The sequence below is a fragment of the Cynoglossus semilaevis genome, chromosome 13, assembly GCF_000523025.1.
Source record: "Cynoglossus semilaevis isolate Cse_v1.0 chromosome 13, Cse_v1.0, whole genome shotgun sequence".
Lineage (NCBI taxonomy): Eukaryota > Metazoa > Chordata > Actinopteri > Pleuronectiformes > Cynoglossidae > Cynoglossus > Cynoglossus semilaevis.
The window spans coordinates 14,305,160-14,316,972 of record NC_024319.1 but is presented as its reverse complement, the minus strand read 5'-3'; positions in this window follow the sequence as shown (position 1 = coordinate 14,316,972).

Sequence of the window (11,813 nt, the reverse complement as noted above, 5' to 3'; positions counted from 1 at the left end):
GGGGAGGCGGAGAGACAAAGAAAGCCAGCATCACATTGGAAGGTCAGCCCAATGTGAACTTCTGGGCCTGACTGGTAATCATCTCCGGAGGGAGGTGTAAGAGGCCGTGTACCCAGCATTGACCCTGAAGCCCACCAGAAAAAGCTGGTCATATGATGCTGTGGCAGCAGAACAAAACAACCCAATTTCCTCCCAACCTCCAGACTCCTACTAAAAAATCATTCTCATTTGTTTTTTATACGCCCTGAGGGGCTCAGTGCCGCTGATCGACAACCGTTCCAGCCTGTGTGTGGGTGTGCAACACCTCCCCTTCTGTGGATGGGAATGAGTTAAAGCCTGGATTTGAGTGACCTCACTTCACCTTTGAGTGTCTAAGCCTCTCTTTTTTCCAAAGCGTGGAACAAAAGTTGTTTGTGTTTTCTTTACCATGTGATGTCCTAAAGTAAACTGCATCATGTGTCACCATGATGACTCTCATGCACACATGGATAATGTTGTTCTGCTAACAGATAGTGGGATTTAGAGTGAACACATGTACTGACAGGCAACAAAAAGGGGACTTTTTTAAATTATGTAAAAAACACTTAATTACCATAGAAAACAGAGATATTTCATCCTGCTCTTGTATTCTGTTACTTGAACCTGCAGGAGGCAGTATTTTATTTTATTGGTCAATAATTCAGTGCATACACATTACGTAAGGATCTCAATCAACTACATAAAAGAAAAACTACTGCATGAACTATATTGTGTCAGTCCGCCTCAAGTGACAAAAATGGCCATTCACATTTAAGAGTGTCCTAAGGAAACTGTTTTCAAATGCTATTTTGGCTGCAGTACCACAACTGGTCAGCAGGGATTGATTAAAAAAGATTCTTATTATTAACTTTATTCTAGAATAGTAACTTCCTTCAGTTGATATTTTAAATTTAATCTCTGTGTTAGAGTTTTGTACTTAAGGTTATTGAGTAGTGACCTACATAAAAAAAATTACATTTTACTGATCATTATTTAGGCGATACATTTTTGTGTTGTGAGTTTTGTGATTGAGTTGATTTATTTCAATTAATCACGATTATTTATAACTAATCAGTAAATTTATATATGCTTCAATGTAAGTTTGATCATTTTATTGATTTTAATCTTTTTTGCCAACCTTGAAGACTGGTATGTGTAAATTTTGAATTAAATAAAACCAGTCAGTGGTACAAAATTGTAGGGCGTCTCAGGTTCCAATAATCCCTTCTGAAATAAAGGTACTTGGTGAACTGTTTGAGGCTAACTGCTCCAGAGTGATGGTCCACTGCTCAAAATACAGGTTGTATGGCAGATGACCTTCCTGAGGGTTAAATGGCTGGAGATGGATTTCAGGGGTGATGCATGAGAGAAGGATAACAGCAATTGAAACGACTTTGATGTTGAGTTTAAAAACAGTGACATCAATCTCCTGTGGACTGGAGGTTGGACTGACCCAGGCAGAGCTGAAGATCCTGAGATGTTTGTTGTAAAAAATAGTCAGGGTGGAATGAAGTAAAAGGTAAAGATGGTTTAGATATGTGCTCAGGAGAAATAGTGGACATAATGGACAAAGGATGATGGAGCTAGAGGAGCCAGTGATGTAAGACGTACATTAAGATGGTTGTTGTAATAGCAGAGGAGACAGGGTGTGATGGAGGTAGATGATCACTTGAAACACCTGAAAGCAGTCAAATGATGAATGCATGTGGTCAAATTAGGGCTGTTGAAAATAACATGTTAAATAATTTGTAAATATTAATCACGTTAAAATGTTGATCGCATTTTATCCCACAGACAGAATTTTTATCAAAGCCCATGATTTCCAAAAATGAAAAAAAATATAAATATGTCAACTAACGATATAGGCACAGGAACCGTTGAGAAATATTTACACAATTGTTTTTGTCATATTAATTCACAGAAACCGAAGAAAATTATTTCACACTGTGCCTGTGTTCACACAGAGCAAAACTGAACATCGAAGCTCAGTTCCGGGAATAGTTTTATTAAACACAAAGCCAAAGTCCATTTAAGAAAAAAAATCAAACCAGATCAAGATGAGTGCAAAAACAAAATAGCTTGTTGAAAGTTGATAAAGAGTTGATAAAGATTTTTCTGAAAAAATATCTGCAGTAAATTTTCAAAAAAGCATCTTTGTGTGTGTGTGTTTTCGTGGTGTGTTTACTGCTATAGGCCGACAGCACTTCACAATCCTCTGGGCAATAATCTCCGAAATCTTGAGAGGCATCTGTCAGATCCAGCAAAGCTCAATAACAGAGAGGAAGTCGTGACAGCTGCTCGTCTTCTTCCTCACCCTGTTTTAAAAGATGGGTAATGATGCTGTTTCATGAGGCCGACTCCATAAGTCTGCAGTTATAATCTGACGTTGTAATCCTCTCCTCTGTAAATTGGGTCCTTGGACTGCCAAGACGATGGGATTCAGAAGAGCTTTTCACAAACACTCTCCCTGAGATTACCCTCCCTCTCATACACAGATTTTCTTTTCTTCGCTGTCAAGTGGTAAAATATTTCTTTTATTTCTCTGGCCCATGAGATGTAAGATGATCAACAAAGTTTGGCGACCATGGGGGACGTGGCTGTTTAGAGAGGTGATGGCTGCTCATAATGATCAGTGCGGCTTCAGGCTCCGCTGAGTTCTTTGATGCTTCACTGGGACCAGAAGTGTGGAGAAGGCACACAGTGAGAGAATTACACTAAGCCTGCTTCATGGACAGCAGCTTTGAAAGGTTACAACCCAGCCCACACACTTTCTCACTGTGCCATAAGTTGTAATATTATCTTTCAAAAACTGAGGAAACATGTAATGAGGAGCCAGGATTATGAGAAGAGAAGAGCATTAACTTACACTTAAACAACAGACTTCTACTAATATAATATTTTAAAGGACACATTAAAGAAAAATACATTACATACACAATGTTGGTTTGATGTATAATAATAAGAGCCCTTTGTTTACAGCATATACCAAACTGTATCTCAGCATCTGTCTAACAGACGTTCAGTAAGAATTGGATATCATGTAGTCATTATTGTTAACTTACTTTAGTCACATTTAATGTCACATGGCAGTATGCTGTGTCAGGTCAGTGTTCTTCAACCTTAGGGTCGCAGCTCCACATGGGGTCGTCTGGAATTCAAATAAAGTCATGTGAAATGTCTGGTAATCAGTAAAAAAAAGTACTGATAAAAAAATGTACTGCTAGAAGGACTCATTTAGAATCTATTGCATGTCTCATGCCTCTTGCTAAGACGTCCATGTGCAGATGTCCTTGTCCATTGTGCAAAACTCCTAATTCTATCACTATTTTAAATTCAGAGCTTTTTCTCACTGTACCTATTATAAAGTCACACACCTCTATTAAATGATATCTTCTTTCACCTAACCTAAAAAAACACGTTTTTTAAATCCTAATTCTAAAAATGATTTCCAATTTTTTTAAATACACAATGTTTGCGAGACTAAAAGATTAACTGATTAGCTGACTCACAGTATACCCATTTAGGGTCATTGTTTTCCTGCTTACAATGAACCATTTGCTGTAGAAAATTGTTTTTTTTTTTGCTTACAATGAACCATTTGCTGTAGAACCTGTTGTTATGACATGCCTCTCCTGTAACTCCGTGTCCAGACAGTAGCTGACCTTGGATGAGATCACTCACGCCAAAGGAAGAATAAAACATTCTACAATCTCACCTTGAAGGTCGCAACCTTCAGTTGATGTCTGGGAAACAGAGAACTGTCTTGGTTACAAGGATGAACTCATAGCAGCTGGTATGTGAGCCTCCTTTAAAAACCTGTGGATAACTTGATGCTTTTTCTCAGACATTCTTGGACATTGTTGCTACTGGACCTGTCAATCACATGACATGTTGCCTGAGCCTCTATTTTCTCTCACTGGGATCAGAACCTACCTTATTTGAAAAAATCCACTTTATAATCCATTTCCATGTTTAATTTTACTAATCGATTCCTCAAGTAAACATCAACCGTACAACTCTGATCACATGATTGACTTTACCCATATAAAGGAGAAATAAAATCCTTTCAACAACAATTTCAACAACGGAAGGTAATTGGCAGAGAAAACGCATCAGAACGTTGCCAGCATTTCAACAACGGAAGGTAATTGGCAGAAAATCCAATCCACAGCCAATGACAATTATATCAGAGCTACTTGTTAAAATAATAATAATAAAAACATTAGCTAACAAACACTAGCTGCACTTCATAGTGAAAGCAAAGGTGTGATCGGCGATGGAGAGAGATGATTTCACACCACTTAACGAACGAGAAAAACACAGCCCTCAACGGCTCTTTACAGACATGTTTCATATTCCCACACTCACATAAGGTTTTTAAAATTATGGTGCAACTCATTTACAAATATTAAATGTATCATTTTATTATGGACTGAGCTCTGTAATTACTCTAGTCACAAAATAATCACCGTGTGGCCGAGTGGAGCTGTGTGCAGTTGAAGTTACTGTTTCTTGTAACCAAAACCAAATGTGCCGTGTTTGCGAAGGTACGGAGAAATGGCTTTCCCTATAATGTCAAGGTCAGTCAATGTTTTTCTCCAAGAGCAATCCCAAAAATCGATCGTTTCAACCAATGCATTGTGTGTTGCAATGAATAACAATTAAGGTCACATCGGGAATGTGTCTTGACCTCTATTTGACTTTTTCTCCAACTTCTGCGATGAGATAATCTTCTCATCTACTCATACAATGTTGAAATGTGGTACAATACCAAGTTAATTGTTCCAACATCACTGCTAGTGATGGGTGATACCAGAATTTTTTGATTCAATACAATACCAGTACAATACCAACCTTTTGCTCAATTTTTTACTAGTATCAATATCAATACTTCGTGTGATTATTTTTAACCCAATAAAATACATGACAAATAATCACCATTTAACAACCTTAACATGTATTTTTTATAACAAATTATATTTCTTTATTTTTACACAATGTAACCTAAACTTTTATGTTATGGGAGGTGTTTCAGCTCAAAAGCCTGTATGGATTACGCTGGCCTAAATGATGTGGAGGTGACACATGCACTCGATGAGTAACGATATACAGTATCTATACCACTGAATTGATATGGAATTGCAATACATCAACCAGGGGGCAGTGTTGAGTATTGAGGTTATGTCCAGGCTGTTGTCAGTTTCTAAGACAAAAACACAATCAGCCATGGTTGAGGAATTCATGATATAGTTCCTACTCAGAAAAAGGTCCTTACAAAGGCAGCCCAGGAGATGGCAGTAGTCTGAGTGGTCATGACATGCTGTACATCAGCAGGTGGATGGATATTTTTTCTTCCTGGCTCCAGTTGTTGTTTTTTTTTTTTTTTTTTTTTTTTTTTTTTTCTTTTTGGTTTTTTTTTTTTTTGGTAGCATGCAGATCATACCAACACATGAATCTGTCTGTCCATCATCTTCTCTTCTCAGATTTCCTCACATGAAGCCTCCTTCATCATTCTGACACAGAGGCATTACCACAAGTCTTTGACCAAAGAGATGTGATTATGACATGTACAGGAATAACTGGGAAATATTGCTCTTGAGGAAATATACACCGTATACAGTACTATACACTTTACTTCAAAGCTAACTTCAAGCGTCATCATGTATACTTTATTCCTTTTATTGAACAAAAACACAGTAAAAATTCTACTTTGTCAGCACATTATGCCTGTAATTTTCCCTCAGGTTACACATTTTTCTGCTTTCTTCACATATTTGAACCCATGGATTATGCAAAAGCAAGGTATTGTTCTTTTCCTCTTGATGTGTTCTAATTCTCACCATGACTGTTGCATGTGCTGGCTATATCGCTGAGCTCTCTCTATGTTTTAGATTTTTTTGACTTCAAAATATACCTGCAATTGCATCTGTGTGTAAATATATTTACACAGTCTGAATTGCTGTAGAAAGTCCAGCTTTTCTGAAAACAGGAAGGAGCTTTAACTTGAAGGAGAGCGATTCTTCCCATGTCGGAGGCATGTTTCACATAAGCAGTGCGGCTGCTCCAATTTGACAACATTTGTGTGGTAATGAAAAGCAAAATCCTCCCGGACATGTGGTGAAGAGGCTCCGTTACATGTGGTCTGGATCTGAGGAGGAATGCGGTCCACAAAGAGGCTGAACCCTGATCTGTACTTCCTGTCTGCTCGCTATCTTTTCCCACCCACGGCAACGCGGCTGCATTTGGATGCTGTGCAGATGACTACCATAACAAATAAATAGTTTAATAAATATACAAGTAGCAGAACAGCCAGCATGTCCATATGGATACAACATGGGCCTCACATTCATGTTATGTCTGAAAAGGCATGTGTGTCTTACAGTATATGGCCACTACACACTACAGAATTATATTCAGATTTTGTTTCTTTAATTGCTTGTGATCTACCAGCACTCCATTTGCGATCGGTTGGTTGATTGCGATCCATTTATTGAGCACCCCGTAATAGCCATTAAATAGCCATAAAAATGACTGTTGCCGGTTTTATTGTAAATCTCATGATAATTGAACTTGTTGCATGTTTTGCTAATAGCTACCACTATTTATTTATTGTTGCCTGTTCCCAATCATTGGGTCGTGGACCAGTATTGGGCCTTTTCTACTGCAAATCAACCAAATACATTGTAGGCATATTGTATTAATGTCTAGTCACCAATACCACTGAGTAACAGGAGAAATAGGAAATACTTTTTGAATAGATTCAGGAAGTTTTTTTTTTTAAGTACCTTCCATAAGGCGGCCGGGGTTCAGTGGATACCACAGATTGTTTTCCAACAGGAGGAGGCTGCAGCGTGATTGCATGCCTTTATTCTCCTGTCAATGTGTCTCTGGCTCTGATATCCAACCCTGCTCTCAAAAACATAAATAATACGGTTTGCCCCAGCTACTGCCCAGGACAGAGGGCTACAGATACATCAAACTCCTCTGCCCCAAGCAGTTAATGCAAGGCTACACAGTTGATGCCTGGGCAGGTAAAACAGTACCGACTGTCTCAAGCTGTTATAAACTGTTTCCTGTCTTAGGGTGAAATTTGAGGAAGTGTGAAGCTCAGCTATGATAAGGCCCATTTCCTCAGGTACAGTTAGTGCCTGTCGACTGTGATTATGTGGAGGTAGAGAAGCAGCACAGGTCCCCGTGGGTACAGATTCACACCAGTAAACACTCAGTTTTCTGTGTTTTATTAGCTGTTTGTGAAGACTCCATGTGCCGGGAACAGAAATAAATCACACAAATAGTAACTGTCCTGGTTTTGACTCATTATTATGATGATGTTTTCCAGTGCGCACTGGTGCCAGTAATGGTTTTGGCACCAGCTCACACTGAGTATTTTTTTTGTTCGGTCTCATTCCCTGGTTATTACCCTGAATGATTTGGGAGATTTTCTCCAGAGCTGCTCACATGTGTGACCGCAGGAGTCCACCGTGCTGCCTGTCACATGTTTACCATTTATTGTACAACACTGTAATAGGGATTGAAGGCAAACAGCAGGGAGGAAACATAATGGCAGTTCAGCGTAAGTATTTGGTTTTCTTCCAACAGAATAGTATAAACTGTAATTCTGCAGGAGGTTTGTTTAGTGTTTTTATGCAGTGGTTGACACTCACTGACACAAAGAAAAGCTACAGTAAACATATCAACACAAACACATCCATATGCCTCAGGCTACCTCCTGAAGTCATGATCATTTATACATCACTGAGTTTCATTCGTTCGTTTAGTTTCGTTCATCTAGGCAAAAAGGGCAAAACATTTGTTTGTTTTCCAGATGGGAGCTTCCCATTTCCACTGCTGCCAACATTTATAAAAAGTCTGTTACTTACTGTAGTCTTTATGTGTGGAGTCTCACACACACCCCGGTGACATAGTGGAGTCATTTTCAGCAGTAAATCACGACGCCTCATTCATCGTGGTTTTTTACATCATGCACTAACTAATGAAAGCCAAACCATGGGATAAGACTTGAGGAGTGTCTCCTAAAGTGTGGGACACTGTTCCCAGTTATGTCTAAAAAAATGTAGGATGTTCCTTTTTTTTCAAACCTCAGACCCAAATGTGTTGATGAATGATTGTAGCCAGAGGGTCCTGCATAACAAAGTTATGGCTACAGGGTGACAGTAACACAGGAGTGACCGAAATGTGAAAAGAATTTGAATGTGTGGTGTCAGCAGTAAAATGTAGTTAAATTCTCAAAAATGAGAATTGGCTGTTAGCCTAGCTGATGTTCCCCACAGGGGAAAATGGTGCCGATAAGCTCCATGCTGGAGCTCCAAACAGTTTGGATTTAAATTAAAACAAGTTCAAACATAATGCCATACATTTTTTTAAATTATCTTGTCTTAATTTCTTCGATTTGCAGCTAAGAACATTTTCAGTATCTTTAGCTAATGGAAGCAGAATTCACGCATTATTTTGAAAGCAAATATGCTGCTTTCATTTCTATTCTTTGGCAGGTTTGGTGTGTCTTATCCAAGTTTTTTAATAAAGACTAAAAATGAGTTGCTTTTTCGGCTTAAGAATAACACGCTTTGGTTCATAATAATATGTATTGATTCCTTACTTATGTCACTGTTATATGCAGGAGAATAATTAGACTTCTCTTGGGCATTTTTAGTGAGCAGGTAATCGACTGTTTTCCTGTTGTGATAAGCAGTTCAAGGTATTATAAAAACACATTTTATTTCATTATTGAATTATCAAAATTACATAGGGTTTCTTTGTTTGGTTGTTTTTTTTCTTTGGACATAAAACAAATCTCAGCAGATGCAGAGATTACAACAACAACAGCGATGCCGTGGCAAATTGTCATCAAGATGACAAGATAACCGACTTCCAGACAATTGACGGTGAACATTACAAGCAACAGTGACCACAGATGCTGCTCAGGCAAAATAAACCCTATTTTGGATGCTAAGCTTTGGTGACTGGTGGCCACAGTTGTTGCATTGTTGGAACAGTAGCAGCCGACCGGCCATATGTTACTGTTTGACAGCCCGGCACCAAATCACTGGTATGCAACAGTGGACGTCAACGCATTGAGAGTACCACGTGCATGCGTTTACATCTGCTTGAGTCACTGAAGTGCAGTGAGCGAGCTTGTGCGTGACAGCGATGGATCAGTTCGCTCTCTGAAACCCAGAGTTCTGGCCAAAGTGGAGGCAGACGCAGAGTGAACTCGGTTTGTTCTGCATCCATTTGTCCCAAAGCTGACCTCTGACATTTATTCAGATGATAAACAAATAACCAAATCTCTCTTAATCTTTGTCTAGTTGAAAAACCTGCTGGGAATCATGGATGCCAAATATGGATTGTGATCACAAAACACACACACACACACATACACACAGCGGATTCCCATGGAGGGTGCCTGATGCAGCCAAATGGCCCAACATGATTCCAGGCCAATTCCAGGCTGTGCTGTGTAGTCACGCCATCTTCACATTCACCTGTGAGTCACGACAAACCCTTTGGTTTTTTTAAACTGACAAAATACTGAACTACTTACTTTTGTAGATGGTTTTTCAACTATGTTTAGCTCAATTGATAAATAATTGGTTTTGACTTACAGTGTTACATTAGAAAACTGTCAATCTGTGTCTGAAATCTCAGTTTGATGACATTTTCAAAATCCTCAAGCCACAGATCTGTCATCAATTGTCCCAGAGTGTAGGAAAAATAATAAGATCATTCACATTAAGAAGATGAAACGGCTTATTTGTTGATCAAATGAAATGACTTCATAAAATTAATGGAAGTTCAGGTACCTAATTAGCAGTTTAGCTGGTAAGTTTCCAACAATACTCTACTCCTTGTCTTTGTAAGAAACAGCTTGACCTTTTTCCAAGAAATTATTCATTTAAACAACACTTTATAATGAAAAATCCCAGACCCAAACCAGAAACAGACCAACATTTGTTTATTGGTATCCCGAGTGTCCAAGTTATTAAAATGTGTGAAAACATTTTGCAGGTGTCAATTTTATAAAGTGCTTTACTAGAATGCTCAGGAGGAGAAAGTTAAATGAGAATCTCTGCCAAGGAGACAAAAGTGTTTCAGTAGCAAAACATATTCCGGCTGAAAAAATAAAGAAAAACCCTACATGTCTGAACTTAGAATCTAAAAAGTTATTAGTTGAAGGATCTTCTTTGCTCATCACTTCACAAATCATTAGTTTAAGTCAGATCACAGATCAATGAGAATACATGGAGGGATCAAACTGATCCAAAATGCAGGGAGTGAAGTCAGGTCCAACCTTTGCATGCATTTCATGGGTAATTTATATTTATGGAAGAGAGAGAGAGAAAAAAAGTGTAATTATGTAAACACCTTGTAGTCATTTCTGTTTTGCAGGTCTGACAGGAGACGTATTATGGGAGCAAATTAGCCCCAAAATCTAAAAAGCAGCAGTGCATGAAAAATCAATGTTCTTGCCTGTAGTGTCTCACCATGAAATAATGACTATGAGGATCAAGTGTTGACCTTCAGCTTTAATTGGACGGACAGTGGAGGAGTCTTAGGTCTGGTTTTGTAATAGCTGCTCAAAAGTAGGACAATGCAGCAAATGAAGGATCAGGAAACGGAGTCAGGTTTTTTATGACCTCCGTCCAATATGTGCCCTTGCCAAAAACCAGTCAACCTGGAATCCCAGGGACTATCGGTTTGTACAACGGGGCCCTGCCCTCTGTTTGTCTTTGTGTGGCGTGTTGTGAGCATATTAGCGTGTTAGCATGCCGATGTGAGCAGTGGGATAAAAGCTTTTCTCTATAATCTCACAGAGATGGAAACGTGACAGAAGTCTTTTTCTCTTTGAATAGCTATAAGGATTGACTTTGTCTTTGCCAGGATATGGACAGAAACACCAGGCTGGATATCCCTTTCCCATTGGGGTCTGGATGTTTGCAGTGCACAAAGCCTGTAACTGTGTGGTGCCTTGTACAGAAGATAAGTAAAAGGTTTTATGAATCTTTCTTAAAGGCCAGGGACATAAAACAATGTGTACAGAAGTTGTCTCTATCTTATTCTTCTTTTTTTTTCCCTGTTTTTGTCTTTTTCCCTCAGCAGTAGCAGGGTTTGAATGTATGGCCTGACCAAGACTTATAGTTTATGTGCAGAATTTATTGTCTTTAGCTACATGGATTTACTGACTTTAAATATTTTTGTAATATTTTTTATGCCAAAACAAAACATTCAAACTCACTGACCTGCCAAGGATTTACAATATAGGAAAATGTATGGCTGCGGACAACAACAACAACAGTACCAAAAGCACCTCCTCACACACATTATAGACACTGGCTACTGAGCCATAACCTGAAATTTCATACACACACACACACACACACACACACACACACATATATATATATATATATCATTCTGCATATATATTAAAATGCATTACAATTTTAAATCTGACTTCAAAATAATTTGAGTTATTTTTGTTAAACACATTTGCTTAAACAGACCTTATGGTATATTGATTAATCATTTTAGGAATATTTTAGAAAAAAGCAGTTACAAATGTTATTGTTAAATATCACTGTTAATCTATTTTACCTTTACTTTCAGTATCATATATTTAATATTGTTTGGTTTTTGTATGGAACACTCTCCTCTTTTATATATAAATGACTGGAAACACAATTCATTTGTGTGGAACCATAATTGTTGTGGTGTTGTAGAAGATCACTTACGGGTAGAGAGGATTTCAACTGGTCCTGTTTTGATTAACTAATTGT